Source organism: Argiope bruennichi, chromosome 9 (genome assembly GCF_947563725.1).
Source record: "Argiope bruennichi chromosome 9, qqArgBrue1.1, whole genome shotgun sequence".
In the NCBI taxonomy this organism is placed as follows: Eukaryota; Metazoa; Arthropoda; class Arachnida; order Araneae; family Araneidae; genus Argiope; species Argiope bruennichi.
In genome coordinates this window covers 79,630,303-79,656,496 of record NC_079159.1, presented here as the reverse complement: position 1 = coordinate 79,656,496, position 26,194 = coordinate 79,630,303, and the positions used below count along the sequence as shown (strand labels likewise).

Sequence of the window (26,194 nt, the reverse complement as noted above, 5' to 3'; positions counted from 1 at the left end):
CTCCTTTAACTGAACTTCAATCAGAAAAAATGAAAACAGCAAAACCTTCGCATCCGTCGATAGCTCAGTTGGCAGAGCGGTGGACTGTAGATGCCCTAAAGACGATATCCATAGGTCGCTGGTTCGACTCCGGCTCGACGGAAGATGTTATTTTGATTGGAATTTAAAAGTGTAGTTTCGTTCGATTTGCTAGATTCCCAGCTCTTTTTCGAATAATTATTTGTTGGAAATATTATAGTTAGCATTTTGTTTTGTTGAACATCCTTCTACTCCTTTAACTGAACTTCAATCTGAAATAATGAAATCAGCAAAACCTTCGCATCCGTCGATAGCTCAGTTGGCAGAGCGGTGGACTGTAGATGCCCTAAAGACGATATCCATAGGTCGCTGGTTCGATTCCGGCTCGACGGAAGATGTTATTTTGATTGGAATTTAAAAGTGTAATTTCGTTCGATTTGCTAGATTCCCAGCTCTTTTTCGAATAAGTAATTGTTGGAAATATTATAGTTAGCATTTTGTTTTGTTGAACATCCTTCTACTCCTTTAACTGAACTTCAATCAGAAAAAATGAAATCAGCAAAACCTTCGCATCCGTCGATAGCTCAGTTGGCAGAGCGATGGACTGTAGATGCCCTAAAGACGATAACCATAGGTCGCTGGTTCGACTCCAGCTCGACGGAAGATGTTATTTTGATTGGAATTTAAAAGTGTTGTTTCGTTCGATTTGCTAGATTCCTAGCTCTTTTTCGAAAAAGTAATTGTTGGAAATATTATAGTTAGCATTTTGTTTTGTTGAACATCCTTCTCCTCCTTTAACTGAACTTCAATATGAAAAAATGAAATCAGCAAAACCTTCGCATCCGTCGATAGCTCAGTTGGCAGATCGGTGGACTGTAGATGCCCTAAAGACGATATCCATAGGTCGCTGGTTCGACTCCGGCTCGACAGAAGATGTTATTTTGATTGGAATTTAAAAGTGTAGTTTCGTTCGATTTGCTAGATTCCCAGCTCTTTTTCGAATAAGTAATTGTTGGAAATATTATAGTTAGCATTTTGTTTTGTTGAACATCCTTCTACTCCTTTAACTGAACTTCAATCAGAAAAAATGAAATCAGCAAAACCTTCGCAAATGTTGTTAGCTCAGTTGGCTGATCGGTGGACTGTAGATGCCCTAAAGACGATATCCATAGGTCGCTGGTTCGACTCCGGCTCGACGGAAGATGTTATTTTGATTTGAATTTAAAAGTGTAGTTTCGTTCGATTTGCTAAATTCCCAGCTCTCTTCCGAATAAGTAAATGTTGGAAATATTATATTTAGCATTTTGTTTTGTTGAACATCCTTCTACACATTTAACTGAACTTCAATCAGAAAAAATGAAATCAGCAAAACCTTAGCATCCATCGATAGCTCAGTTGGCAGAGCGGTGGACTGTAGATGCCCTTAAGACGATATCCATAGGTCGCTGGTTCGACTCCGGCTCCACGGAAGATGTTATTTTGATTGGAATTTAAAAGTGTTGTTTCGTTCGATTTGCTAGATTCCTAGCTCTTTTTCGAATAAGTAATTGTTGGAAATATTATAGTTAGCATTTTGTTTTGTTGAACATCCTTCTCCTCCTTTAACTGAACTTCAATATGAAAAAATGAAATCAGCAAAACCTTCGCATCCGTCGATAGCTCAGTTGGCAGAGCGGTGGACTGTAGATGCCCTAAAGACGATATCCATAGGTCGCTGGTTCGACTCCGGCTCGACGGAAGGTGTTATTTTGATTGGAATTTAAAAGTGTAGTTTCGTTCGATTTGCTAGATTCCTAGCTCTTTTTCGAATAAGTAATTGTTTCAAATATTATAGTTAGCATTTTGTTTTGTTGAACATCCTTCTCCTCCTTTAACTGAACTTCAATCTGAAAAAATGAAATCAGCAAAAGATTAGCATCCGTCGAAAGCTCAGTTGGCAGAGCGGTGGACTGTAGATGCCCTAAAGACGATATCCATAGGTCGCTGGTTCGACTCCGGCTCGACGGAAGATGTTATTTTGATTGGAATTTAAAAGTGTTGTTTCGTTCGATTTGCTAGATTCCTAGCTTTTTTTCGAATAAGTAATTGTTGGAAATATTATAGTTAGCATTTTGTTTTGTTGAACATCCTTCTCCTCCTTTAACTGAACTTATATATGAAAAAATGAAATCAGCAAAACCTTCGCATCCGTCGATAGCTCTGTTGGCAGAGCGGTGGACTGTAGATGCCCTAAGTACGATATCCATAGGTCGCTGGTTCGACTGCGGCTCGACGGAAGATGTTATTTTGATTGGAATTTAAAAGTGTAGTTTCGTTCGATTTGCTAGATTCCCAGCTCTGTTTCGAATAAGTAATTGTTGGAAATATTATAGTTAGCATTTTGTTTTGTTGAACATCCTTCTACTCCTTTAACTGAACTTCAATCTGAAAAAGTGAAATCAGCAAAACCTTCGCATCTGTCGATAGCTCAGTTGGCAGAGCCGTGGATTGTAGCTGCCCTAAAGACGATATCCATAGGTCGCTGGTTCGACTCCGGCTCGACGGAAGATGTTATTTTGATTGGAATTTAAAAGTGTAGTTTCGTTCGATTTGCTTGATTCCCAGCTCTTTTTCGAATAAGTAATTGTTGGAAATATTATAGTTAGCATTTTGTTTTGTTGAACATCCTTCTCCTCCTTTAACTGAACTTCAATATGAAAAAATGAAATCAGCAAAACCTTCGCATCCGTCGATAGCTCAGTTGGCAGACCGGTGGACTGTCGATGCCCTAAAGACGATATTCATAGGTCGCTGGTTCGACTGCGGCTCGACGGAAGATGTTATTTTGATTGGAATTTAAAAGTGTAGTTTCGTTCGATTTGCTAGATTCACAGCTCTGTTTCGAATAAGTAATTGTTGGAAATATTATAATTAGCATTTTGTTTTGTTGAACATCCTTCTACTCCTTTAACTGAAATTCAATCTGAAAAAGTGAAATCAGCAAAACCTTCGCATCCGTCGATAGCTCAGTTGGCAGAGCGGTGGACTGTAGATGCCCTAAAGACGATATCCATAGGTCGCTGGTTCGACTCAGGCTCAACGGAAAATGCTATTTTGATTGGAATTTAAAAGTGTAGTTTCGTTCGATTTGCTAGATTCCCAGTTCTCTTTCGAATTAGTAATTATTCAAAATATTATAGTTAGCATTTTGTTTTGTTGAACATCCTTCTACTCCTTTAACTGAACTTCAATCTGAAAAAATGAAATCAGCAAAACCTTCGCATCCGTCGATAGCTCAGTTGGCAGAGCGGTGGACTGTAGATGCCCTAAAGACGATAACCATAGGTCGCTGGTTCGACTCCAGCTCGACGGAAGATGTTATTTTGATTGGAATTTAAAAGTGTTGTTTCGTTCGATTTGCTAGATTCCTAGCTCTTTTTCGAAAAAGTAATTGTTGGAAATATTATAGTTAGCATTTTGTTTTGTTGAACATCCTTCTCCTCCTTTAACTGAACTTCAATATGAAAAAATGAAATCAGCAAAACCTTCGCATCCGTCGATAGCTCAGTTGGCAGATCGGTGGACTGTAGATGCCCTAAAGACGATATCCATAGGTCGCTGGTTCGACTCCGGCTCGACAGAAGATGTTATTTTGATTGGAATTTAAAAGTGTAGTTTCGTTCGATTTGCTAGATTCCCAGCTCTTTTTCGAATAAGTAATTGTTGGAAATATTATAGTTAGCATTTTGTTTTGTTGAACATCCTTCTACTCCTTTAACTGAACTTCAATCAGAAAAAATGAAATCAGCAAAACCTTCGCAAATGTTGTTAGCTCAGTTGGCTGAGCGGTGGACTGTAGATGCCCTAAAGACGATATCCATAGGTCGCTGGTTCGACTCTGGCTCGACGGAAGATGTAATTTTGATTGGAATTTAAAAGTGTAGTTTCGTTCGATTTGCTAGATTCCCAGCTCTTTTTCGAATAAGTAATTGTTGGAAATATTATAGTTAGCATTTTGTTTTGTTGAACATCCTTCTCCTCCTTTAACTGAACTTCAATATGAAAAAATGAAATCAGCAAAACCTTCGCATCCGTCGATAGCTCAGTTGGCAGAGCTGTGGACTGTAGATGCCCTAAAGACGATATCCATAGGTCGCTGGTTCGACTCCGGCTCGACGGAAGATGTTATTTTGATTGGAATTTAAAAGTGTAGTTTCGTTCGATTTGCTAGATTCCCAGCTCTTTTTCGAATAAGATTTGTTGGAAATATTATAGTTAGCATTTTGTTTTGTTGAACATCCTTATACTCCTTTAACTGAACTTCAATCAGAAAAAATGAAATCAGCAAAACCTTCGCATCCGTCGATAGCTCAGTTGGCAGAGTGGTGGACTGTAGATACCCTAAAGAATATCCATAGGTCACTGGTTCGACTCCGGCTCGACGGAAGATGTTATTTTGATTGGAATTTAAAAGTGTAGTTTCGTTCGATTTGCTAGATTCCCAGCTCTTTTTCGAATAAGTAATTGTTGGAAATATTATAGTTAGCATTTTGTTTTGTTGAACATCCTTCTACTCCTTTAACTGAAATTCAATTTGAAAAAATGAAATCAGCAAAACCTTCGCATCCGTCGATAGCTCAGTTGGCAGAGCGGTGGACTGTAGATGCCCTAAAGACAATATCCATAGGTCGCTGGTTCGACTCCGGCTCGACGGAAGATGTTATTTTGATTTGAATTTAAAAGTGTAGTTTCGTTCGATTTGCTAAATTCCCAGCTCTCTTCCGAATAAGTAAATGTTGGAAATATTATATTTAGCATTTTGTTTTGTTGAACATCCTTCTACTCCTTTAACTGAACTTCAATCTAAAAAAATGAAATCAGCAAAATATTCGCATCCGTCGATAGCTCAGTTGGCAGAGCGGTGGACTGTAGATGCCCTAAAGACGATATCCATAGGTCGCTGGTTCGACTCCGGCTCGACGGAAGAAGTTAATTTGATTGGAATTTAAAAGTGTAGTTTCGTTCGATTTGCTAGATTCCCAGCTCTTTTTCGAATTAGTAATTGTTCCAAATATTATAGTTAGCATTTTGTTTTGTTGAACATCCTTCTACTCCTTTAACTGAACTTCAATCTGAAAAAATGAAATCAGCAAAACCTTCGCATTCGTCGATAGCTCATTTGGCAGAGCGGTGGACTGTAGATGCCCTAAATACGATATCCATAGGTCTCCGGCTCGACGGAAGATGTTATCCTGATTGGAATTTAAAAGTGTAGTTTTGTTCGATTTGCTAGATTCCCAGCTCTTTTTCGAATAAGTAATTGTTGGAAATATTATAGTTAGCATTCTGTTTTGTTAAACATCCTTCTACTCCTTTAACTGAACTTCAATCAGCAAAAATGAAGTCAGCAAAACCTTCGCAAATGTTGTTAGATCAGTTCGCAGAGCGGTGACTGTAGATGCCCTAAAGACGATATCCATAGGTCGCTGGCTCGACGGAAGATGTTATTTTGATTGGAATTTAAAAGTGCAGTTTCGTTCGATTTGCTAGATTCCCAGCTCTTTTTCGAATAAGTAATTGTTGGAAATATTATAGTTAGCATTTTGTTTTGTTGAACATCCTTCTACTCCTTTAACTGAACTTCAATCTGAAAAAATGAAATCAGCAAAACCTACGCATCCGTCGACAGCTCAGTTGGCAGAGCGGTGGACTGTAGATGCCCTAAAGACGATATCCATAGGTCGCTGGTTCGAGTCCGGCTCGACGGAAGATGCTATTTTGATTGGAATTTAAAAGTGTAGTTTCGTTCGATTTGCTAGAATCCTAGCTCTTTTTCGAATAAGTAATTGTTGGAAATATTATAGTTAGCATTTTGTTTTGTTAAACATCCTTCTCCTCCTTTAACTGAACTACAATATGAAAAAATGAAATCAGCAAAACCTTCGCATCCGTCGATAGCTCATTTGGCAGAGCGGTGGACTGTAGATGCCCTAAAGACAATATCCATAGGTCGCTGGTTCGACTCCGGCTCGACGGAAGATGTTATTTTGATTTGAATTTAAAAGTGTAGTTTCGTTCGATTTGCTAAATTCCCAGCTCTCTTCCGAATAAGTAAATGTTGGAAATATTATATTTAGCATTTTGTTTTGTTGAACATCCTTCTACTCCTTTAACTGAACTTCAATCTGAAAAAATGAAATCAGCAAAAAATTCGCATCCGTCGATAGCTCAGTTGGCAGAGCGGTGGACTGTAGATGCCCTAAAGACGATAACCATAGGTCGCTGGTTCGACTCCAGCTCGACGGAAGATGTTATTTTGATTGGAATTTAAAAGTGTTGTTTCGTTCGATTTGCTAGATTCCTAGCTCTTTTTCGAAAAAGTAATTGTTGGAAATATTATAGTTAGCATTTTGTTTTGTTGAACATCCTTCTCCTCCTTTAACTGAACTTCAATATGAAAAAATGAAATCAGCAAAACCTTCGCATCCGTCGATAGCTCAGTTGGCAGATCGGTGGACTGTAGATGCCCTAAAGACGATATCCATAGGTCGCTGGTTCGACTCCGGCTCGACAGAAGATGTTATTTTGATTGGAATTTAAAAGTGTAGTTTCGTTCGATTTGCTAGATTCCCAGCTCTTTTTCGAATAAGTAATTGTTGGAAATATTATAGTTAGCATTTTGTTTTGTTGAACATCCTTCTACTCCTTTAACTGAATTTCAATCAGAAAAAATGAAATCAGCAAAACCTTCGCAAATGTTGTTAGCTCAGTTGGCTGAGCGGTGGACTGTAGATGCCCTAAAGACGATATCCATAGGTCGCTGGTTCGACTCCGGCTCGACGGAAGATGTTATTTTGATTGGAATTAAAAAGTGTAGTTTCGTTCGATTTGCTAGATTCCCAGCTCTTTTTCGAATAAGTAATTGTTGGAAATATTATAGTTAGCATTTTGTTTTGTTGAACATCCTTCTACTCCTTTAACTGAACTTCAATCAGAAAAAATGAAATCAGCAAAACCTTCGCATCCGTCGATAGCTCAGTTGGCAGAGCGGTGGACTGTAGATGCCCTAAAGACGATATCCATAGGTCGCTGGTTCGACTCCGGCTCGACGGAGAGATGTTATTTTGATTGGAATTTAAAAGTGTAGTTTCGTTCGATTTGCTAGATTCCCAGCTCTTTTTCGAATAAGTAATTGTTGGAAATATTATAGTTAGCATTTTGTTTTGTTGAACATCCTTCTCCTCCTTTAACTGAACTTCAATATGAAAAAATGAAATCAGCAAAACCTTCGCATCCGTCGATAGCTCAGTTGGCAGAGCGGTGGACTGTAGATGCCCTAAAGACGATATCCATAGGTCGCTGGTTCGACTCCGGCTCGACGGAAGATGTTATTTTGATTGGAATTTAAAAGTGTAGTTTCGTTCGATTTGCTAGATTCCCAGCTCTTTTTCGAATAAGATTTGTTGGAAATATTATAGTTAGCATTTTGTTTTGTTGAAAATCCTTATACTCCTTTAACTGAACTTCAATCAGAAAAAATGAAATCAGCAAAACATTCGCATCCGTCGATAGCTCAGTTGGCAGAGCGGTGGACTGTAGATACCCTAAAGAATATCCATAGGTCACTGGTTCGACTCCGGCTCGACGGAAGATGTTATTTTGATTGGAATTTAAAAGTGTAGTTTCGTTCGATTTGCTAGATTCCCAGCTCTTTTTCGGATAAGTAATTGTTGGAAATATTATAGTTAGCATTTTGTTTTGTTGAACATCCTTCTACTCCTTTAACTGAATTTCAATAAAAAAAATGAAATCAGCAAACCCTTCGCATCCGTCGATAGCTCAGTTGGCAGAGCGGTGGACTGTAGATGCCCTAAAGACGATATCCATAGGTCGCTGGTTCGACTCCGACTCGACAGAAGATGTTATTGTGATTGGAATTTAAAAGTGTAGTTTCGTTCGATTTGCTAGATTCCAAGCTCTTTTTCGAATAAGTAATTGTTGGAAATATTATAGTTAGCATTTTGTTTTGTTGAACATTCTTATACTCCTTTAACTGAACTTCAATCAGAAAAAATGAAATCAGCAAAACATTTGCATCCGTCGATAGCTCAGTTGGCAGAGCGGTGGACTGTAGATGCCCTAAAGACGATATCCATAGGTCGCTGGTTCGACTCCGGCTCGACGGAAGATGTTATTTTGATTGGAATTTAAAAGTTTAGTTTCGTTCGATTTGTTAGATTCTCAGCTCTCTTTCGAATAAGTAATTGTTCGAAATAATATAGTTAGCATTTTGTTTTGTTGAACATCCTTCTACTCCTTTAACTGAACTTCAATATGAAAAAATGAAATCAGCAAAACCTTCGCATCCGTCGATAGCTCAGTTGGCAGAGCGGTGGACTGTAGATGCCCTAAAGACGATATCCATAGGTCGCTGGTTCGACTCCGGCTCGACGGAAGATGTTATTTTGATTTGAATTTAAAAGTGTAGTTTCGTTCGATTTGCTAAATTCCCAGCTCTCTTCCGAATAAGTAAATGTTGGAAATAATATATTTAGCATTTTGTTTTGTTGAACATCCTTCTACTCCTTTAACTGAACTTCAATCTGAAAAAATGAAATCAGCAAAATATTCGCATCCGTCGATAGCTCAGTTGGCAGAGCGGTGGACTGTAGATGCCCTAAAGACGATATCCATAGGTCGCTGGTTCGACTCCGGCTCGACGGAAGATGTTATTTTGATTGGAATTTAAAAGTGTAGTTTCGTTCGATTTGCTAGATTCCCAGCTCTTTTTCGAATTAGTAATTGTTCGAAATATTATAGTTAGCATTTTGTTTTGTTGAACATCCTTCTACTCCTTTAACTGAACTTCAATCTGAAAAAATGAAATCAGCAAAACCTTCGCATTCGTCGATAGCTCAGTTGGCAGAGCGGTGGACTGTAGATGCCCTAAAGACGATATCCATAGGTCTCCGGCTCGACGGAAGATGTTATCCTGATTGGAATTAAAAAGTGTAGTTTTGTTCGATTTGCTAGATTCCCAGCTCTTTTTCGAATAAGTAATTGTTGGAAATATTATAGTTAGCATTCTGTTTTGTTGAACATCCTTCTACTCCTTTAACTGAACTTCAATCAGCAAAAATGAAATCAGCAAAACCTTCGCAAATGTTGTTAGATCAGTTCGCAGAGCGGTGACTGTAGATGCCCTAAAGACGATATCCATAGGTCGCTGGCTCGACGGAAGATGTTATTTTGATTGGAATTTAAAAGTGCAGTTTCGTTCGATTTGCTAGATTCCCAGCTCTTTTTCGAATAAGTAATTGTTGGAAATATTATAGTTAGCATTTTGTTTTGTTGAACATCCTTCTACTCCTTTAACTGAACTTCAATCTGAAAAAATGAAATCAGCAAAACCTACGCATCCGTCGACAGCTCAGTTGGCAGAGCGGTGGACTGTAGATGCCCTAAAGACGATATCCATAGGTCGCTGGTTCGAGTCCGGCTCGACGGAAGATGCTATTTTGATTGGAATTTAAAAGTGTAGTTTCGTTCGATTTGCTAGATTCCTAGCTCTTTTTCGAATAAGTAATTGTTGGAAATATTATAGTTTGCATTTTGTTTTGTTGAACATCCTTCTCCTCCTTTAACTGAACTTCAATATGAAAAAATGAAATCAGCAAAACCTTCGCATCCGTCGTTAGCTCAGTTGGCAGAGCGGTGGACTGTAGATGCCCTAAAGACGATATCCATAGGTCGCTGGTTCGACTCCGGATCGACGGAAGATGTTATTTTGATTGGAATTTAAAAGTGTAGTTTCGTTCGATTTGCTAGATTCCCAGCTCTTTTTCGAATAAGTAATTGTTGGAAATATTATAGTTAGCATTTTGTTTTGTTGAACATCCTTATACTCCTTTAACTGAACTTCAATCAGAAAAAATGAAATCAGCAAAACATTCGCATCCGTCGATAGCTCAGTTGGCAGAGCGGTGGACTGTAGATGCCCTAAAGACAATATCCATAGGTCGCTGGTTCGACTCCGGCTCGACGGAAGATGTTATTTTGATTTGAATTTAAAAGTGTAGTTTCGTTCGATTTGCTAAATTCCCAGCTCTCTTCCGAATAAGTAAATGTTGGAAATATTATATTTAGCATTTTGTTTTGTTGAACATCCTTCTACTCCTTTAACTGAACTTCAATCTGAAAAAATGAAATCAGCAAAATATTCGCATCCGTCGATAGCTCAGTTGGCAGAGCGGTGGACTGTAGATGCCCTAAAGACGATATCCATAGGTCGCTGGTTCGACTTCGGCTCGACGGAAGATGTTATTTTGATTGGAATTTAAAAGTGTAGTTTCGTTCGATTTGCTAGATTCCCAGCTCTTTTTCGAATTAGTAATTGTTCGAAATATATATAGTTAGCATTTTGTTTTGTTGAACATCCTTCTACTCCTTTAACTGAACTTCAATCTGAAAAAATGAAATCAGTAAAACCTTCGCATTCGTCGATAGCTCAGTTGGCAGAGCGGTGGACTGTAGATGCCCTAAAGACGATATCCATAGGTCGCTGGTTCGAGTCCGGCTCGACGGAAGATGCTATTTTGATTGGAATTTAAAAGTGTAGTTTCGTTCGATTTGCTAGATTCCTAGCTCTTTTTCGAATAAGTAATTGTTGGAAATATTATAGTTAGCATTTTGTTTTGTTGAACATCCTTCTCCTCCTTTAACTGAACTTCAATATGAAAAAATGAAATCAGCAAAACCTTCGCATCCGTCGATAGCTCAGTTGGCAGAGAGGTGGACTGTAGATGCCCTAAAGACAATATCCATAGGTCGCTGGTTCGACTCCGGCTCGACGGAAGATGTTATTTTGATTTGAATTTAAAAGTGTAGTTTCGTTCGATTTGCTAAATTCCCAGCTCTCTTCCGAATAAGTAAATGTTGGAAATATTATATTTAGCATTTTGTTTTGTTGAACATCCTTCTACTCCTTTAACTGAACTTCAATCTGAAAAAATGAAATCAGCAAAATATTCGCATCCGTCGATAGCTCAGTTGGCAGAGCGGTGGACTGTAGATGCCCTAAAGACGATATCCATAGGTCGCTGGTTCGACTCCGGCTCGACGGAAGATGTTATTTTGATTGGAATTTAAAAGTGTAGTTTCGTTCGATTTGCTAGATTCCCAGCTCTTTTTCGAATTAGTAATTGTTCGAAATATTATAGTTAGCATTTTGTTTTGTTGAACATCCTTCTACTCCTTTAACTGAACTTCAATCTGAAAAAATGAAATCAGCAAAACCTTCGCATTCGTCGATAGCTCAGTTGGCAGAGCGGTGGACTGTAGATGCCCTAAAGACGATATCCATAGGTCTCCGGCTCGACGGAAGATGTTATCCTTATTGGAATTAAAAAGTGTAGTTTTGTTCGATTTGCTAGATTCCCAGCTCTTTTTCGAATAAGTAATTGTTGGAAATATTATAGTTAGCATTCTGTTTTGTTGAACATCCTTCTACTCCTTTAACTGAACTTCAATCAGCAAAAATGAAATCAGCAAAACCTTCGCAAATGTTGTTAGATCAGTTCGCAGAGCGGTGACTGTAGATGCCCTAAAGACGATATCCATAGGTCGCTGGCTCGACGGAAGATGTTATTTTGATTGGAATTTAAAAGTGCAGTTTCGTTCGATTTGCTAGATTCCCAGCTCTTTTTCGAATAAGTAATTGTTGGAAATATTATAGTTAGCATTTTGTTTTGTTGAACATCCTTCTACTCCTTTAACTGAACTTCAATCTGAAAAAATGAAATCAGCAAAACCTACGCATCCGTCGACAGCTCAGTTGGCAGAGCGGTGGACTGTAGATGCCCTAAAGACAATATCCATAGGTCGCTGGTTCGACTCCGGCTCGACGGAAGATGTTATTTTGATTTGAATTTAAAAGTGTAGTTTCGTTCGATTTGCTAAATTCCCAGCTCTCTTCCGAATAAGTAAATGTTGGAAATATTATATTTAGCATTTTGTTTTGTTGAACATCCTTCTACTCCTTTAACTGAACTTCAATCTGAAAAAATGAAATCAGCAAAATATTCGCATCCGTCGATAGCTCAGATGGCAGAGCGGTGGACTGTAGATGCCCTAAAGACGATATCCATAGGTCGCTGGTTCGACTCCGGCTCGACGGAAGATGTTATTTTGATTGGAATTTAAAAGTGTAGTTTCGTTCGATTTGCTAGATTCCCAGCTCTTTTTCGAATTAGTAATTGTTCGAAATATATATAGTTAGCATTTTGTTTTGTTGAACATCCTTCTACTCCTTTAACTGAATTTCAATCTGAAAAAATGAAATCAGTAAAACCTTCGCATTCGTCGATAGCTCAGTTGGCAGAGCGGTGGACTGTAGATGCCCTAAAGACGATATCCATAGGTCGCTGGTTCGAGTCCGGCTCGACGGAAGATGCTATTTTGATTGGAATTTAAAAGTGTAGTTTCGTTCGATTTGCTAGATTCCTAGCTCTTTTTCGAATAAGTAATTGTTGGAAATATTATAGTTAGCATTTTGTTTTGTTGAACATCCTTCTCCTCCTTTAACTGAACTTCAATATGAAAAAATGAAATCAGCAAAACCTTCGCATCCGTCGATAGCTCAGTTAGCAGAGAGGTGGACTGTAGATGCCCTAAAGACAATATCCATAGGTCGCTGGTTCGACTCCGGCTCGACGGAAGATGTTATTTTGATTTGAATTTAAAAGTGTAGTTTCGTTCGATTTGCTAAATTCCCAGCTCTCTTCCGAATAAGTAAATGTTGGAAATATTATATTTAGCATTTTGTTTTGTTGAACATCCTTCTACTCCTTTAACTGAACTTCAATCTGAAAAAATGAAATCAGCAAAATATTCGCATCCGTCGATAGCTCAGTTGGCAGAGCGGTGGACTGTAGATGCCCTAAAGACGATATCCATAGGTCGCTGGTTCGACTCCGGCTCGACGGAAGATGTTATTTTGATTGGAATTTAAAAGTGTAGTTTCGTTCGATTTGCTAGATTCCCAGCTCTTTTTCGAATTAGTAATTGTTCGAAATATTATAGTTAGCATTTTGTTTTGTTGAACATCCTTCTACTCCTTTAACTGAACTTCAATCTGAAAAAATGAAATCAGCAAAACCTTCGCATTCGTCGATAGCTCAGTTGGCAGAGCGGTGGACTGTAGATGCCCTAAAGACGATATCCATAGGTCTCCGGCTCGACGGAAGATGTTATCCTTATTGGAATTAAAAAGTGTAGTTTTGTTCGATTTGCTAGATTCCCAGCTCTTTTTCGAATAAGTAATTGTTGGAAATATTATAGTTAGCATTCTGTTTTGTTGAACATCCTTCTACTCCTTTAACTGAACTTCAATCAGCAAAAATGAAATCAGCAAAACCTTCGCAAATGTTGTTAGATCAGTTCGCAGAGCGGTGACTGTAGATGCCCTAAAGACGATATCCATAGGTCGCTGGCTCGACGGAAGATGTTATTTTGATTGGAATTTAAAAGTGCAGTTTCGTTCGATTTGCTAGATTCCCAGCTCTTTTTCGAATAAGTAATTGTTGGAAATATTATAGTTAGCATTTTGTTTTGTTGAACATCCTTCTACTCCTTTAACTGAACTTCAATCTGAAAAAATGAAATCAGCAAAACCTACGCATCCGTCGACAGCTCAGTTGGCAGAGCGGTGGACTGTAGATGCCCTAAAGACAATATCCATAGGTCGCTGGTTCGACTCCGGCTCGACGGAAGATGTTATTTTGATTTGAATTTAAAAGTGTAGTTTCGTTCGATTTGCTAAATTCCCAGCTCTCTTCCGAATAAGTAAATGTTGGAAATATTATATTTAGCATTTTGTTTTGTTGAACATCCTTCTACTCCTTTAACTGAACTTCAATCTAAAAAAATGAAATCAGCAAAATATTCGCATCCGTCGATAGCTCAGTTGGCAGAGCGGTGGACTGTAGATGCCCTAAAGACGATATCCATAGGTCGCTGGTTCGACTCCGGCTCGACGGAAGATGTTATTTTGATTGGAATTTAAAAGTGTAGTTTCGTTCGATTTGCTAGATTCCCAGCTCTTTTTCGAATTAGTAATTGTTCGAAATATATATAGTTAGCATTTTGTTTTGTTGAACATCCTTCTACTCCTTTAACTGAACTTCAATCTGAAAAAATGAAATCAGTAAAACCTTCGCATTCGTCGATAGCTCAGTTGGCAGAGCGGTGGACTGTAGATGCCCTAAAGACGATATCCATAGGTCGCTGGTTCGAGTCCGGCTCGACGGAAGATGCTATTTTGATTGGAATTTAAAAGTGTAGTTTCGTTCGATTTGCTAGATTCCTAGCTCTTTTTCGAATAAGTAATTGTTGGAAATATTATAGTTAGCATTTTGTTTTGTTGAACATCCTTCTCCTCCTTTAACTGAACTTCAATATGAAAAAATGAAATCAGCAAAACCTTCGCATCCGTCGATAGCTCAGTTGGCAGAGAGGTGGACTGTAGATGCCCTAAAGACAATATCCATAGGTCGCTGGTTCGACTCCGGCTCGACGGAAGATGTTATTTTGATTTGAATTTAAAAGTGTAGTTTCGTTCGATTTGCTAAATTCCCAGCTCTCTTCCGAATAAGTAAATGTTGGAAATATTATATTTAGCATTTTGTTTTGTTGAACATCCTTCTACTCCTTTAACTGAACTTCAATCTGAAAAAATGAAATCAGCAAAATATTCGCATCCGTCGATAGCTCAGTTGGCAGAGCGGTGGACTGTAGATGCCCTAAAGACGATATCCATAGGTCGCTGGTTCGACTCCGGCTCGACGGAAGATGTTATTTTGATTGGAATTTAAAAGTGTAGTTTCGTTCGATTTGCTAGATTCCCAGCTCTTTTTCGAATTAGTAATTGTTCGAAATATTATAGTTAGCATTTTGTTTTGTTGAACATCCTTCTACTCCTTTAACTGAACTTCAATCTGAAAAAATGAAATCAGCAAAACCTTCGCATTCGTCGATAGCTCAGTTGGCAGAGCGGTGGACTGTAGATGCCCTAAAGACGATATCCATAGGTCTCCGGCTCGACGGAAGATGTTATCCTTATTGGAATTAAAAAGTGTAGTTTTGTTCGATTTGCTAGATTCCCAGCTCTTTTTCGAATAAGTAATTGTTGGAAATATTATAGTTAGCATTCTGTTTTGTTGAACATCCTTCTACTCCTTTAACTGAACTTCAATCAGCAAAAATGAAATCAGCAAAACCTTCGCAAATGTTGTTAGATCAGTTCGCAGAGCGGTGACTGTAGATGCCCTAAAGACGATATCCATAGGTCGCTGGCTCGACGGAAGATGTTATTTTGATTGGAATTTAAAAGTGCAGTTTCGTTCGATTTGCTAGATTCCCAGCTCTTTTTCGAATAAGTAATTGTTGGAAATATTATAGTTAGCATTTTGTTTTGTTGAACATCCTTCTACTCCTTTAACTGAACTTCAATCTGAAAAAATGAAATCAGCAAAACCTACGCATCCGTCGACAGCTCAGTTGGCAGAGCGGTGGACTGTAGATGCCCTAAAGACAATATCCATAGGTCGCTGGTTCGACTCCGGCTCGACGGAAGATGTTATTTTGATTTGAATTTAAAAGTGTAGTTTCGTTCGATTTGCTAAATTCCCAGCTCTCTTCCGAATAAGTAAATGTTGGAAATATTATATTTAGCATTTTGTTTTGTTGAACATCCTTCTACTCCTTTAACTGAACTTCAATCTAAAAAAATGAAATCAGCAAAATATTCGCATCCGTCGATAGCTCAGTTGGCAGAGCGGTGGACTGTAGATGCCCTAAAGACGATATCCATAGGTCGCTGGTTCGACTCCGGCTCGACGGAAGATGTTATTTTGATTGGAATTTAAAAGTGTAGTTTCGTTCGATTTGCTAGATTCCCAGCTCTTTTTCGAATTAGTAATTGTTCGAAATATTATAGTTAGCATTTTGTTTTGTTGAACATCCTTCTACTCCTTTAACTGAACTTCAATCTGAAAAAATGAAATCAGCAAAACCTTCGCATTCGTCGATAGCTCAGTTGGCAGAGCGGTGGACTGTAGATGCCCTAAAGACGATATCCATAGGTCTCCGGCTCGACGGAAGATGTTATCCTGATTGGAATTTAAAAGTGTAGTTTTGTTCGATTTGCTAGATTCCCAGCTCTTTTTCGAATAAGTAATTGTTGGAAATATTATAGTTAGCATTCTGTTTTGTTAAACATCCTTCTACTCCTTTAACTGAACTTCAATCAGCAAAAATGAAATCAGCAAAACCTTCGCAAATGTTGTTAGATCAGTTCGCAGAGCGGTGACTGTAGATGCCCTAAAGACGATATCCATAGGTCGCTGGCTCGACGGAAGATGTTATTTTGATTGGAATTTAAAAGTGCAGTTTCGTTCGATTTGCTAGATTCCCAGCTCTTTTTCGAATAAGTAATTGTTGGAAATATTATAGTTAGCATTTTGTTTTGTTGAACATCCTTCTACTCCTTTAACTGAATTTCAATCTGAAAAAATGAAATCAGCAAAACCTACGCATCCGTCGACAGCTCAGTTGGCAGAGCGGTGGACTGTAGATGCCCTAAAGACGATATCCATAGGTCGCTGGTTCGAGTCCGGCTCGACGGAAGATGCTATTTTGATTGGAATTTAAAAGTGTAGTTTCGTTCGATTTGCTAGATTCCTAGCTCTTTTTCGAATAAGTAATTGTTGGAAATATTATAGTTAGCATTTTGTTTTGTTGAACATCCTTCTCCTCCTTTAACTGAACTTCAATATGAAAAAATGAAATCAGCAAAACCTTCGCATCCGTCGATAGCTCAGTTGGCAGAGCGGTGGACTGTAGATGCCCTAAAGACGATATCCATAGGTCGCTGGTTCGACTCCGGCTCGACGGAAGATGTTATTTTGATTTGAATTTAAAAGTGTAGTTTCGTTCGATTTGCTAAATTCCCAGCTCTCTTCCGAATAAGTAAATGTTGGAAATATTATATTTAGCATTTTGTTTTGTTGAACATCCTTCTACTCCTTTAACTGAACTTCAATCTGAAAAAATGAAATCAGCAAAATATTCGCATCCGTCGATAGCTCAGTTGGCAGAGCGGTGGACTGTAGATGCCCTAAAGACGATATCCATAGGTCGCTGGTTCGACTCCGGCTCGACGGAAGATGTTATTTTGATTGGAATTTAAAAGTGTAGTTTCGTTCGATTTGCTAGATTCCCAGCTCTTTTTCGAATTAGTAATTGTTCGAAATATTATAGTTAGCATTTTGTTTTGTTGAACATCCTTCTACTCCTTTAACTGAACTTCAATCTGAAAAAATGAAATCAGCAAAACCTTCGCATTCGTCGATAGCTCAGTTGGCAGAGCGGTGGACTGTAGATGCCCTAAAGACGATATCCATAGGTCTCCGGCTCGACGGAAGATGTTATCCTGATTGGAATTAAAAAGTGTAGTTTTGTTCGATTTGCTAGATTCCCAGCTCTTTTTCGAATAAGTAATTGTTGGAAATATTATAGTTAGCATTCTGTTTTGTTGAACATCCTTCTACTCCTTTAACTGAACTTCAATCAGCAAAAATGAAATCAGCAAAACCTTCGCAAATGTTGTTAGATCAGTTCGCAGAGCGGTGACTGTAGATGCCCTAAAGACGATATCCATAGCTCGCTGGCTCGACGGAAGATGTTATTTTGATTGGAATTTAAAAGTGCAGTTTCGTTCGATTTGCTAGATTCCCAGCTCTTTTTCGAATAAGTAATTGTTGGAAATATTATAGTTAGCATTTTGTTTTGTTGAACATCCTTCTACTCCTTTAACTGAACTTCAATCTGAAAAAATGAAATCAGCAAAACCTACGCATCCGTCGACAGCTCAGTTGGCAGAGCGGTGGACTGTAGATGCCCTAAAGACGATATCCATAGGTCGCTGGTTCGAGTCCGGCTCGACGGAAGATGCTATTTTGATTGGAATTTAAAAGTGTAGTTTCGTTCGATTTGCTAGATTCCTAGCTCTTTTTCGAATAAGTAATTGTTGGAAATATTATAGTTTGCATTTTGTTTTGTTGAACATCCTTCTCCTCCTTTAACTGAACTTCAATATGAAAAAATGAAATCAGCAAAACCTTCGCATCCGTCGTTAGCTCAGTTGGCAGAGCGGTGGACTGTAGATGCCCTAAAGACGATATCCATAGGTCGCTGGTTCGACTCCGGATCGACGGAAGATGTTATTTTGATTGGAATTTAAAAGTGTAGTTTCGTTCGATTTGCTAGATTCCCAGCTCTTTTTCGAATAAGTAATTGTTGGAAATATTATAGTTAGCATTTTGTTTTGTTGAACATCCTTATACTCCTTTAACTGAACTTCAATCAGAAAAAATGAAATCAGCAAAACATTCGCATCCGTCGATAGCTCAGTTGGCAGAGCGGTGGACTGTAGATGCCCTAAAGACAATATCCATAGGTCGCTGGTTCGACTCCGGCTCGACGGAAGATGTTATTTTGATTTGAATTTAAAAGTGTAGTTTCGTTCGATTTGCTAAATTCCCAGCTCTCTTCCGAATAAGTAAATGTTGGAAATATTATATTTAGCATTTTGTTTTGTTGAACATCCTTCTACTCCTTTAACTGAACTTCAATCTGAAAAAATGAAATCAGCAAAATATTCGCATCCGTCGATAGCTCAGTTGGCAGAGCGGTGGACTGTAGATGCCCTAAAGACGATATCCATAGGTCGCTGGTTCGACTCCGGCTCGACGGAAGATGTTATTTTGATTGGAATTTAAAAGTGTAGTTTCGTTCGATTTGCTAGATTCCCAGCTCTTTTTCGAATTAGTAATTGTTCGAAATATTATAGTTAGCATTTTGTTTTGTTGAACATCCTTCTACTCCTTTAACTGAACTTCAATCTGAAAAAATGAAATCAGCAAAACCTTCGCATTCGTCGATAGCTCAGTTGGCAGAGCGGTGGACTGTAGATGCCCTAAAGACGATATCCATAGGTCTCCGGCTCGACGGAAGATGTTATCCTTATTGGAATTAAAAAGTGTAGTTTTGTTCGATTTGCTAGATTCCCAGCTCTTTTTCGAATAAGTAATTGTTGGAAATATTATAGTTAGCATTCTGTTTTGTTGAACATCCTTCTACTCCTTTAACTGAACTTCAATCAGCAAAAATGAAATCAGCAAAACCTTCGCAAATGTTGTTAGATCAGTTCGCAGAGCGGTGACTGTAGATGCCCTAAAGACGATATCCATAGGTCGCTGGCTCGACGGAAGATATTATTTTGATTGGAATTTAAAAGTGCAGTTTCGTTCGATTTGCTAGATTCCCAGCTCTTTTTCGAATAAGTAATTGTTGGAAATATTATAGTTAGCATTTTGTTTTGTTGAACATCCTTCTACTCCTTTAACTGAACTTCAATCTGAAAAAATGAAATCAGCAAAACCTACGCATCCGTCGACAGCTCAGTTGGCAGAGCGGTGGACTGTAGATGCCCTAAAGACGATATCCATAGGTCGCTGGTTCGAGTCCGGCTCGACGGAAGATGCTATTTTGATTGGAATTTAAAAGTGTAGTTTCGTTCGATTTGCTAGATTCCTAGCTCTTTTTCGAATAAGTAATTGTTGGAAATATTATAGTTAGCATTTTGTTTTGTTGAACATCCTTCTCCTCCTTTAACTGAACTTCAATATGAAAAAATGAAATCAGCAAAACCTTCGCATCCGTCGTTAGCTCAGTTGGCAGAGCGGTGGACTGTAGATGCCCTAAAGACGATATCCATAGGTCGCTGGTTCGACTCCGGCTCGACGGAAGATGTTATTTTGATTGGAATTTAAAAGTGTAGTTTCGTTCGATTTGCTAGATTCCCAGCTCTTTTTCGAATTAGTAATTGTTCGAAATATATATAGTTAGCATTTTGTTTTGTTGAACATCCTTCTACTCCTTTAACTGAACTTCAATCTGAAAAAATGAAATCAGTAAAACCTTCGCATTCGTCGATAGCTCAGTTGGCAGAGCGGTGGACTGTAGATGCCCTAAAGACGATATCCATAGGTCTCCGGCTCGACGGAAGATGTTATCTTGATTGGAATTTAAAAGTGTAGTTTTGTTCGATTTGCTAGATTCCCAGCTCTTTTTCGAATAAGTAATTGTTGGAAATATTATAGTTAGCATTCTGTTTTGTTGAACGTCCTTCTACTCCTTTAACTAAACTTCAATCAGCAAAAATGAAATCAGCAAAACCTTCGCAAATGTTGTTAGATCAGTTCGCAGAGCGGTGACTGTAGATGCCCTAAAGACGATATCCATAGGTCGCTGGCTCGACGGAAGATGTTATTTTGATTGGAATTTAAAAGTGTAGTTTCGTTCGATTTGCTAGATATTCCCAGCTCTTTTTCGAATAAGTAATTGTTGGAAATATTATAGTTAGCATTTTGTTTTGTTGAACATCCTTCTACTCCTTTAACTGAAATTCAATCTGAAAAAATGAAATCAGCAAAACCTACGCATCCGTCCACAGCTCAGTTGGCAGAGCGGTGGACTGTAGATGCTCTAATGACGATATCCATAGGTCGCTGGTTCGACTCCGGCTCGACGGAATGTGTTATTTTGATTGGAATTTAAAAGTGTAGTTTCGTTCGATTTGCTAGATTCCCAGCTCTTTTTCGAATAAGTAATTGTTTGTAATATTATAGTCAGCATTTTCTTTTGTTGAACATCCTTCTACTCCTTTAACTGAAATTCAATCTTGAAAAAATGAAATCAGCAAAACCTTCGCATCCGTCGATAGCTCAGTTGGCAGAGCTGTGGACTGTAGATGCCCTAAACACGATATCCATAGGTCGCTGGTTAGACTCCGGCTCGGCGGAAGATGTTATTTTGATTTGAATTTAAAAGTGTAGTTTCGTTCGATTTGCTAAATTCCCAGCTCTCTTTCGAATAAGTAATTGTTGGAAATATTATAGTTAGCATTTTGTTTTGTTGAACATCCTTCTACTCCTTTAACTGAACTTCAATCTGAAAAAATGAAATCAGAAAAACCTTAGCACCCGTAGATAGCTCAGTTGGCAGAGCTGTGTACTGTAGATGCTCTAAAGACGATATCCATAGGTCGCTGGTTCGACTCCGGCTCGACGGAATGTGTTATTTTGATTGGAATTTAAAAGTGTAGTATCGTTCGATTTGATAGATTCCCAGCTCGTTTTCGAATAAGTAATTGTTGGAAATATTATAGTTAGCATTTTGTTTTGTTGAACATCCTTCTACTCCTTTAACTGAACTTCAATCAGCAAAAATGAAATCAGCAAAACCTTCGCAAATGTTGTTAGATCAGTTCGCAGAGCGGTGACTGTAGATGCCCTAAAGACGATATCCATAGGTCGCTGGCTCGACGGAAGATGTTATTTTGATTGGAATTTAAAAGTGTAGTTTCGTTCGATTTGCTAGATTCCCAGCTCTTTTTCGAATAATTAATTGTTGGAAATATTATAATTAGCATTTTGTTTTGTTGAACATCCTTATACTCCTTTAACTGAACTTCAATCAGAAAAAAAGAAATCAGCAAAACCTTCGCATCCGTCGATAGCTCAGTTGGCAGAGCGGTGGACTGTAGATGCCCTAAAGACGATATCCATAGGTCGCTGGTTCGACTCCGGCTCGACGGAAGATGTTATTTTGATTGGAATTTAAAAGTGTAGTTTCTTTCGATTTGCTAGATTCCCAGCTCTTTTTCGAATAAGTAATTGTTGGTAATATTATAGTTAGCATTTTGTTTTGTTGAACATCCTTCTACTCCTTTAACTGAAATTCAATCTGAAAAAATGAAATCAGCAAAACCTTCGCATCCGTCGATAGCTCAGTTGGCAGAGCTGTGGACTGTAGATGCCCTAAAGACGATATCCATAGGTCGCTGGTTCGACTCCGGCTCGACGGAAGGTGTTATTTTGATTTGAATTTAAAAGTGTAGTTTCGTTCGATTTGCTAAATTCCCAGCTCTCTTTCGAATAAGTAATTGTTGGAAATATTATAGTTAGCATTTTGTTTTGTTGAACATCCTTCTACTCCTTTAGCTGAACTTCAATCTGAAAAAATGAAATCAGCAAAACCTTCGCATCCGTCGATAGCTCAGTTGGCAGAGCGGTGGACTGTAGATGCTCTAAAGACGATATCCATAGGTCGCTGGTTCGACTCCCGCTAGACGGAATGTGTTATTTTGATTGGAATTTAAAAGTGTAGTTTCGTTCGATTTGCTAGATTCCCAGCTCGTTTTCGAATAAGTAATTGTTGGAAATATTATAGTTAGCATTTTGTTTTGTTGAACATAATTCTACTCCTTTAACTGAACTTTAATCTGAAAAAATGAAATCAGCAAAACCTTCGCATCCGTCGATAGCTCAGTTGGCAGAGCGGTGGACTGTAGCTGCCCTAAAGACGATATCCATAGGTCGCTGGTTCGACTCCGGCTCGACGGAAGATGTTATTTTGATTGGAATTTAAAAGTGTAGTTTCGTTCGATTTGCTAGATACCCAGCTCTTTTTCGAATAAGTAATTGTTGGAAATATTATAGTTAGCATTTTGTTTTGTTGAACATCCTTCTACTCCTTTAACTGAACTTCAATATGAAAAAATGAAATCAGCAAAACCTTCGCATCCGTCGTTAGCTCAGTTGGCAGAGCGGTGGACTGTAGATGCCCTAAAGACGATATCCATAGGTCGCTGGTTCGACTCCGGCTCGACGGAAGATGTTATTTTGATTGGAATTTAAAAGTGTAGTTTCGTTCGATTTGCTAGATTCCCAGCTCTTTTTCGAATTAGTAATTGTTCGAAATATATATAGTTAGCATTTTGTTTTGTTGAACATCCTTCTACTCCTTTAACTGAACTTCAATCTGAAAAAATGAAATCAGTAAAACCTTCGCATTCGTCGATAGCTCAGTTGGCAGAGCGGTGGACTGTAGATGCCCTAAAGACGATATCCATAGGTCTCCGGCTCGACGGAAGATGTTATCTTGATTGGAATTTAAAAGTGTAGTTTTGTTCGATTTGCTAGATTCCCAGCTCTTTTTCGAATAAGTAATTGTTGGAAATATTATAGTTAGCATTCTGTTTTGTTGAACGTCCTTCTACTCCTTTAACTAAACTTCAATCAGCAAAAATGAAATCAGCAAAACCTTCGCAAATGTTGTTAGATCAGTTCGCAGAGCGGTGACTGTAGATGCCCTAAAGACGATATCCATAGGTCGCTGGCTCGACGGAAGATGTTATTTTGATTGGAATTTAAAAGTGTAGTTTCGTTCGATTTGCTAGATATTCCCAGCTCTTTTTCGAATAAGTAATTGTTGGAAATATTATAGTTAGCATTTTGTTTTGTTGAACATCCTTCTACTCCTTTAACTGAAATTCAATCTGAAAAAATGAAATCAGCAAAACCTACGCATCCGTCCACAGCTCAGTTGGCAGAGCGGTGGACTGTAGATGCTCTAATGACGATATCCATAGGTCGCTGGTTCGACTCCGGCTCGACGGAAGATGTTATTTTGATTGGAATTTAAAAGTGTAGTTTCGTTCGATTTGCTAGATTCCTAGCTCTTTTTCGAATAAGTAATTGTTGGAAATATTATAGTTAGCATTTTGTTTTGTTGAACATCCTTCTCCTCCTTTAACTGAACTTCAATATGAAAAAATGAAATCAGCAAAACCTTCGCATCCGTCGTTAGCTCAGTTGGCAGAGCGGTGGACTGTAGATGCCCTAAAGACGATATCCATAGGTCGCTGGTTCGACTCCGGCTCGACGGAAGATGTTATTTTGATTGGAATTTAAAAGTGTAGTTTCGTTCGATTTGCTAGATTCCCAGCTCTTTTTCGAATTAGTAATTGTTCGAAATATATATAGTTAGCATTTTGTTTTGTTGAACATCCTTCTACTCCTTTAACTGAACTTCAATCTGAAAAAATGAAATCAGTAAAACCTTCGCATTCGTCGATAGCTCAGTTGGCAGAGCGGTGGACTGTAGATGCCCTAAAGACGATATCCATAGGTCTCCGGCTCGACGGAAGATGTTATCTTGATTGGAATTTAAAAGTGTAGTTTTGTTCGATTTGCTAGATTCCCAGCTCTTTTTCGAATAAGTAATTGTTGGAAATATTATAGTTAGCATTCTGTTTTGTTGAACGTCCTTCTACTCCTTTAACTAAACTTCAATCAGCAAAAATGAAATCAGCAAAACCTTCGCAAATGTTGTTAGATCAGTTCGCAGAGCGGTGACTGTAGATGCCCTAAAGACGATATCCATAGGTCGCTGGCTCGACGGAAGATGTTATTTTGATTGGAATTTAAAAGTGTAGTTTCGTTCGATTTGCTAGATATTCCCAGCTCTTTTTCGAATAAGTAATTGTTGGAAATATTATAGTTAGCATTTTGTTTTGTTGAACATCCTTCTACTCCTTTAACTGAAATTCAATCTGAAAAAATGAAATCAGCAAAACCTACGCATCCGTCCACAGCTCAGTTGGCAGAGCGGTGGACTGTAGATGCTCTAATGACGATATCCATAGGTCGCTGGTTCGACTCCGGCTCGACGGAATGTGTTATTTTGATTGGAATTTAAAAGTGTAGTTTCGTTCGATTTGCTAGATTCCCAGCTCTTTTTCGAATAAGTAATTGTTTGTAATATTATAGTCAGCATTTTCTTTTGTTGAACATCCTTCTACTCCTTTAACTGAAATTCAATCTTGAAAAAATGAAATCAGCAAAACCTTCGCATCCGTCGATAGCTCAGTTGGCAGAGCTGTGGACTGTAGATGCCCTAAACACGATATCCATAGGTCGCTGGTTAGACTCCGGCTCGGCGGAAGATGTTATTTTGATTTGAATTTAAAAGTGTAGTTTCGTTCGATTTGCTAAATTCCCAGCTCTCTTTCGAATAAGTAATTGTTGGAAATATTATAGTTAGCATTTTGTTTTGTTGAACATCCTTCTACTTCTTTAACTGAACTTCAATCTGAAAAAATGAAATCAGAAAAACCTTAGCACCCGTAGATAGCTCAGTTGGCAGAGCTGTGTACTGTAGATGCTCTAAAGACGATATCCATAGGTCGCTGGTTCGACTCCGGCTCGACGGAATGTGTTATTTTGATTGGAATTTAAAAGTGTAGTATCGTTCGATTTGATAGATTCCCAGCTCGTTTTCGAATAAGTAATTGTTGGAAATATTATAGTTAGCATTTTGTTTTGTTGAACATCCTTCTACTCCTTTAACTGAACTTCAATCAGCAAAAATGAAATCAGCAAAACCTTCGCAAATGTTGTTAGATCAGTTCGCAGAGCGGTGACTGTAGATGCCCTAAAGACGATATCCATAGGTCGCTGGCTCGACGGAAGATGTTATTTTGATTGGAATTTAAAAGTGTAGTTTCGTTCGATTTGCTAGATTCCCAGCTCTTTTTCGAATAATTAATTGTTGGAAATATTATAATTAGCATTTTGTTTTGTTGAACATCCTTATACTCCTTTAACTGAACTTCAATCAGAAAAAAAGAAATCAGCAAAACCTTCGCATCCGTCGATAGCTCAGTTGGCAGAGCGGTGGACTGTAGATGCCCTAAAGACGATATCCATAGGTCGCTGGTTCGACTCCGGCTCGACGGAAGATGTTATTTTGATTGGAATTTAAAAGTGTAGTTTCTTTCGATTTGCTAGATTCCCAGCTCTTTTTCGAATAAGTAATTGTTGGTAATATTATAGTTAGCATTTTGTTTTGTTGAACATCCTTCTACTCCTTTAACTGAAATTCAATCTGAAAAAATGAAATCAGCAAAACCTTCGCATCCGTCGTTAGCTCAGTTGGCAGAGCGGTGGACTGTAGATGCCCTAAAGACGATATCCATAGGTCGCTGGTTCGACTCCGGCTCGACGGAAGATGTTATTTTGATTGGAATTTAAAAGTGTAGTTTCGTTCGATTTGCTAGATTCCCAGCTCTTTTTCGAATTAGTAATTGTTCGAAATATATATAGTTAGCATTTTGTTTTGTTGAACATCCTTCTACTCCTTTAACTGAACTTCAATCTGAAAAAATGAAATCAGTAAAACCTTCGCATTCGTCGATAGCTCAGTTGGCAGAGCGGTGGACTGTAGATGCCCTAAA

At 38.4% G+C, this 26,194-nt stretch overlaps 41 non-coding genes across 41 annotated transcripts; all 41 read left to right on the top strand.

Moving 5' to 3' along the window:
- Positions 1-53: 53 nt before the first annotated feature.
- Trnay-gua (transfer RNA tyrosine (anticodon GUA)) lies at positions 54-142 on the top strand. Its single transcript is given in 2 exon segments — positions 54-90; positions 107-142. It is a non-coding gene; the product is annotated as a tRNA-Tyr (tRNA).
- Positions 143-322: 180 nt separating this feature from the next.
- Trnay-gua (transfer RNA tyrosine (anticodon GUA)) lies at positions 323-411 on the top strand. The gene is given in 2 exon segments: positions 323-359; positions 376-411. It is a non-coding gene; the product is annotated as a tRNA-Tyr (tRNA).
- A 1,256-nt stretch (positions 412-1,667) lies between these two features.
- Trnay-gua (transfer RNA tyrosine (anticodon GUA)) lies at positions 1,668-1,756 on the top strand. The gene is given in 2 exon segments: positions 1,668-1,704; positions 1,721-1,756. It is a non-coding gene; the product is annotated as a tRNA-Tyr (tRNA).
- A 2,332-nt stretch (positions 1,757-4,088) lies between these two features.
- On the top strand, positions 4,089-4,177 carry Trnay-gua (transfer RNA tyrosine (anticodon GUA)). Its single transcript is given in 2 exon segments — positions 4,089-4,125; positions 4,142-4,177. It is a non-coding gene; the product is annotated as a tRNA-Tyr (tRNA).
- Positions 4,178-4,623: 446 nt separating this feature from the next.
- On the top strand, positions 4,624-4,712 carry Trnay-gua (transfer RNA tyrosine (anticodon GUA)). The gene is given in 2 exon segments: positions 4,624-4,660; positions 4,677-4,712. It is a non-coding gene; the product is annotated as a tRNA-Tyr (tRNA).
- A 180-nt stretch (positions 4,713-4,892) lies between these two features.
- On the top strand, positions 4,893-4,981 carry Trnay-gua (transfer RNA tyrosine (anticodon GUA)). The gene is given in 2 exon segments: positions 4,893-4,929; positions 4,946-4,981. It is a non-coding gene; the product is annotated as a tRNA-Tyr (tRNA).
- A 695-nt stretch (positions 4,982-5,676) lies between these two features.
- On the top strand, positions 5,677-5,765 carry Trnay-gua (transfer RNA tyrosine (anticodon GUA)). Its single transcript is given in 2 exon segments — positions 5,677-5,713; positions 5,730-5,765. It is a non-coding gene; the product is annotated as a tRNA-Tyr (tRNA).
- A 1,256-nt stretch (positions 5,766-7,021) lies between these two features.
- Trnay-gua (transfer RNA tyrosine (anticodon GUA)) lies at positions 7,022-7,110 on the top strand. The gene is given in 2 exon segments: positions 7,022-7,058; positions 7,075-7,110. It is a non-coding gene; the product is annotated as a tRNA-Tyr (tRNA).
- A 181-nt stretch (positions 7,111-7,291) lies between these two features.
- Trnay-gua (transfer RNA tyrosine (anticodon GUA)) lies at positions 7,292-7,380 on the top strand. The gene is given in 2 exon segments: positions 7,292-7,328; positions 7,345-7,380. It is a non-coding gene; the product is annotated as a tRNA-Tyr (tRNA).
- Positions 7,381-7,559: 179 nt separating this feature from the next.
- On the top strand, positions 7,560-7,646 carry Trnay-gua (transfer RNA tyrosine (anticodon GUA)). The gene is given in 2 exon segments: positions 7,560-7,596; positions 7,611-7,646. It is a non-coding gene; the product is annotated as a tRNA-Tyr (tRNA).
- Positions 7,647-8,094: 448 nt separating this feature from the next.
- On the top strand, positions 8,095-8,183 carry Trnay-gua (transfer RNA tyrosine (anticodon GUA)). The gene is given in 2 exon segments: positions 8,095-8,131; positions 8,148-8,183. It is a non-coding gene; the product is annotated as a tRNA-Tyr (tRNA).
- A 180-nt stretch (positions 8,184-8,363) lies between these two features.
- Trnay-gua (transfer RNA tyrosine (anticodon GUA)) lies at positions 8,364-8,452 on the top strand. Its single transcript is given in 2 exon segments — positions 8,364-8,400; positions 8,417-8,452. It is a non-coding gene; the product is annotated as a tRNA-Tyr (tRNA).
- Positions 8,453-8,632: 180 nt separating this feature from the next.
- On the top strand, positions 8,633-8,721 carry Trnay-gua (transfer RNA tyrosine (anticodon GUA)). The gene is given in 2 exon segments: positions 8,633-8,669; positions 8,686-8,721. It is a non-coding gene; the product is annotated as a tRNA-Tyr (tRNA).
- A 695-nt stretch (positions 8,722-9,416) lies between these two features.
- Positions 9,417-9,505, top strand: Trnay-gua (transfer RNA tyrosine (anticodon GUA)). The gene is given in 2 exon segments: positions 9,417-9,453; positions 9,470-9,505. It is a non-coding gene; the product is annotated as a tRNA-Tyr (tRNA).
- Positions 9,506-9,954: 449 nt separating this feature from the next.
- Positions 9,955-10,043, top strand: Trnay-gua (transfer RNA tyrosine (anticodon GUA)). Its single transcript is given in 2 exon segments — positions 9,955-9,991; positions 10,008-10,043. It is a non-coding gene; the product is annotated as a tRNA-Tyr (tRNA).
- Positions 10,044-10,493: 450 nt separating this feature from the next.
- Trnay-gua (transfer RNA tyrosine (anticodon GUA)) lies at positions 10,494-10,583 on the top strand. Its single transcript is given in 2 exon segments — positions 10,494-10,530; positions 10,547-10,583. It is a non-coding gene; the product is annotated as a tRNA-Tyr (tRNA).
- A 448-nt stretch (positions 10,584-11,031) lies between these two features.
- Positions 11,032-11,120, top strand: Trnay-gua (transfer RNA tyrosine (anticodon GUA)). The gene is given in 2 exon segments: positions 11,032-11,068; positions 11,085-11,120. It is a non-coding gene; the product is annotated as a tRNA-Tyr (tRNA).
- A 964-nt stretch (positions 11,121-12,084) lies between these two features.
- Positions 12,085-12,173, top strand: Trnay-gua (transfer RNA tyrosine (anticodon GUA)). Its single transcript is given in 2 exon segments — positions 12,085-12,121; positions 12,138-12,173. It is a non-coding gene; the product is annotated as a tRNA-Tyr (tRNA).
- A 181-nt stretch (positions 12,174-12,354) lies between these two features.
- On the top strand, positions 12,355-12,444 carry Trnay-gua (transfer RNA tyrosine (anticodon GUA)). Its single transcript is given in 2 exon segments — positions 12,355-12,391; positions 12,408-12,444. It is a non-coding gene; the product is annotated as a tRNA-Tyr (tRNA).
- Positions 12,445-12,892: 448 nt separating this feature from the next.
- Trnay-gua (transfer RNA tyrosine (anticodon GUA)) lies at positions 12,893-12,981 on the top strand. Its single transcript is given in 2 exon segments — positions 12,893-12,929; positions 12,946-12,981. It is a non-coding gene; the product is annotated as a tRNA-Tyr (tRNA).
- A 964-nt stretch (positions 12,982-13,945) lies between these two features.
- On the top strand, positions 13,946-14,034 carry Trnay-gua (transfer RNA tyrosine (anticodon GUA)). The gene is given in 2 exon segments: positions 13,946-13,982; positions 13,999-14,034. It is a non-coding gene; the product is annotated as a tRNA-Tyr (tRNA).
- Positions 14,035-14,215: 181 nt separating this feature from the next.
- On the top strand, positions 14,216-14,305 carry Trnay-gua (transfer RNA tyrosine (anticodon GUA)). Its single transcript is given in 2 exon segments — positions 14,216-14,252; positions 14,269-14,305. It is a non-coding gene; the product is annotated as a tRNA-Tyr (tRNA).
- Positions 14,306-14,753: 448 nt separating this feature from the next.
- On the top strand, positions 14,754-14,842 carry Trnay-gua (transfer RNA tyrosine (anticodon GUA)). The gene is given in 2 exon segments: positions 14,754-14,790; positions 14,807-14,842. It is a non-coding gene; the product is annotated as a tRNA-Tyr (tRNA).
- Positions 14,843-15,806: 964 nt separating this feature from the next.
- On the top strand, positions 15,807-15,895 carry Trnay-gua (transfer RNA tyrosine (anticodon GUA)). Its single transcript is given in 2 exon segments — positions 15,807-15,843; positions 15,860-15,895. It is a non-coding gene; the product is annotated as a tRNA-Tyr (tRNA).
- Positions 15,896-16,590: 695 nt separating this feature from the next.
- Positions 16,591-16,679, top strand: Trnay-gua (transfer RNA tyrosine (anticodon GUA)). Its single transcript is given in 2 exon segments — positions 16,591-16,627; positions 16,644-16,679. It is a non-coding gene; the product is annotated as a tRNA-Tyr (tRNA).
- Positions 16,680-16,859: 180 nt separating this feature from the next.
- Trnay-gua (transfer RNA tyrosine (anticodon GUA)) lies at positions 16,860-16,948 on the top strand. The gene is given in 2 exon segments: positions 16,860-16,896; positions 16,913-16,948. It is a non-coding gene; the product is annotated as a tRNA-Tyr (tRNA).
- A 180-nt stretch (positions 16,949-17,128) lies between these two features.
- Positions 17,129-17,217, top strand: Trnay-gua (transfer RNA tyrosine (anticodon GUA)). The gene is given in 2 exon segments: positions 17,129-17,165; positions 17,182-17,217. It is a non-coding gene; the product is annotated as a tRNA-Tyr (tRNA).
- Positions 17,218-17,912: 695 nt separating this feature from the next.
- Positions 17,913-18,001, top strand: Trnay-gua (transfer RNA tyrosine (anticodon GUA)). The gene is given in 2 exon segments: positions 17,913-17,949; positions 17,966-18,001. It is a non-coding gene; the product is annotated as a tRNA-Tyr (tRNA).
- A 449-nt stretch (positions 18,002-18,450) lies between these two features.
- On the top strand, positions 18,451-18,539 carry Trnay-gua (transfer RNA tyrosine (anticodon GUA)). The gene is given in 2 exon segments: positions 18,451-18,487; positions 18,504-18,539. It is a non-coding gene; the product is annotated as a tRNA-Tyr (tRNA).
- A 180-nt stretch (positions 18,540-18,719) lies between these two features.
- Trnay-gua (transfer RNA tyrosine (anticodon GUA)) lies at positions 18,720-18,808 on the top strand. Its single transcript is given in 2 exon segments — positions 18,720-18,756; positions 18,773-18,808. It is a non-coding gene; the product is annotated as a tRNA-Tyr (tRNA).
- Positions 18,809-19,503: 695 nt separating this feature from the next.
- Trnay-gua (transfer RNA tyrosine (anticodon GUA)) lies at positions 19,504-19,592 on the top strand. The gene is given in 2 exon segments: positions 19,504-19,540; positions 19,557-19,592. It is a non-coding gene; the product is annotated as a tRNA-Tyr (tRNA).
- A 179-nt stretch (positions 19,593-19,771) lies between these two features.
- Positions 19,772-19,862, top strand: Trnay-gua (transfer RNA tyrosine (anticodon GUA)). Its single transcript is given in 2 exon segments — positions 19,772-19,809; positions 19,826-19,862. It is a non-coding gene; the product is annotated as a tRNA-Tyr (tRNA).
- A 967-nt stretch (positions 19,863-20,829) lies between these two features.
- Positions 20,830-20,918, top strand: Trnay-gua (transfer RNA tyrosine (anticodon GUA)). The gene is given in 2 exon segments: positions 20,830-20,866; positions 20,883-20,918. It is a non-coding gene; the product is annotated as a tRNA-Tyr (tRNA).
- A 706-nt stretch (positions 20,919-21,624) lies between these two features.
- Trnay-gua (transfer RNA tyrosine (anticodon GUA)) lies at positions 21,625-21,713 on the top strand. The gene is given in 2 exon segments: positions 21,625-21,661; positions 21,678-21,713. It is a non-coding gene; the product is annotated as a tRNA-Tyr (tRNA).
- Positions 21,714-21,893: 180 nt separating this feature from the next.
- Trnay-gua (transfer RNA tyrosine (anticodon GUA)) lies at positions 21,894-21,982 on the top strand. The gene is given in 2 exon segments: positions 21,894-21,930; positions 21,947-21,982. It is a non-coding gene; the product is annotated as a tRNA-Tyr (tRNA).
- A 449-nt stretch (positions 21,983-22,431) lies between these two features.
- On the top strand, positions 22,432-22,520 carry Trnay-gua (transfer RNA tyrosine (anticodon GUA)). Its single transcript is given in 2 exon segments — positions 22,432-22,468; positions 22,485-22,520. It is a non-coding gene; the product is annotated as a tRNA-Tyr (tRNA).
- Positions 22,521-22,699: 179 nt separating this feature from the next.
- On the top strand, positions 22,700-22,790 carry Trnay-gua (transfer RNA tyrosine (anticodon GUA)). The gene is given in 2 exon segments: positions 22,700-22,737; positions 22,754-22,790. It is a non-coding gene; the product is annotated as a tRNA-Tyr (tRNA).
- Positions 22,791-23,755: 965 nt separating this feature from the next.
- Positions 23,756-23,846, top strand: Trnay-gua (transfer RNA tyrosine (anticodon GUA)). The gene is given in 2 exon segments: positions 23,756-23,793; positions 23,810-23,846. It is a non-coding gene; the product is annotated as a tRNA-Tyr (tRNA).
- Positions 23,847-24,813: 967 nt separating this feature from the next.
- On the top strand, positions 24,814-24,902 carry Trnay-gua (transfer RNA tyrosine (anticodon GUA)). Its single transcript is given in 2 exon segments — positions 24,814-24,850; positions 24,867-24,902. It is a non-coding gene; the product is annotated as a tRNA-Tyr (tRNA).
- Positions 24,903-25,608: 706 nt separating this feature from the next.
- Trnay-gua (transfer RNA tyrosine (anticodon GUA)) lies at positions 25,609-25,697 on the top strand. The gene is given in 2 exon segments: positions 25,609-25,645; positions 25,662-25,697. It is a non-coding gene; the product is annotated as a tRNA-Tyr (tRNA).
- Positions 25,698-25,876: 179 nt separating this feature from the next.
- Positions 25,877-25,967, top strand: Trnay-gua (transfer RNA tyrosine (anticodon GUA)). The gene is given in 2 exon segments: positions 25,877-25,914; positions 25,931-25,967. It is a non-coding gene; the product is annotated as a tRNA-Tyr (tRNA).
- The last annotated feature ends 227 nt before the right edge of the window (positions 25,968-26,194 follow it).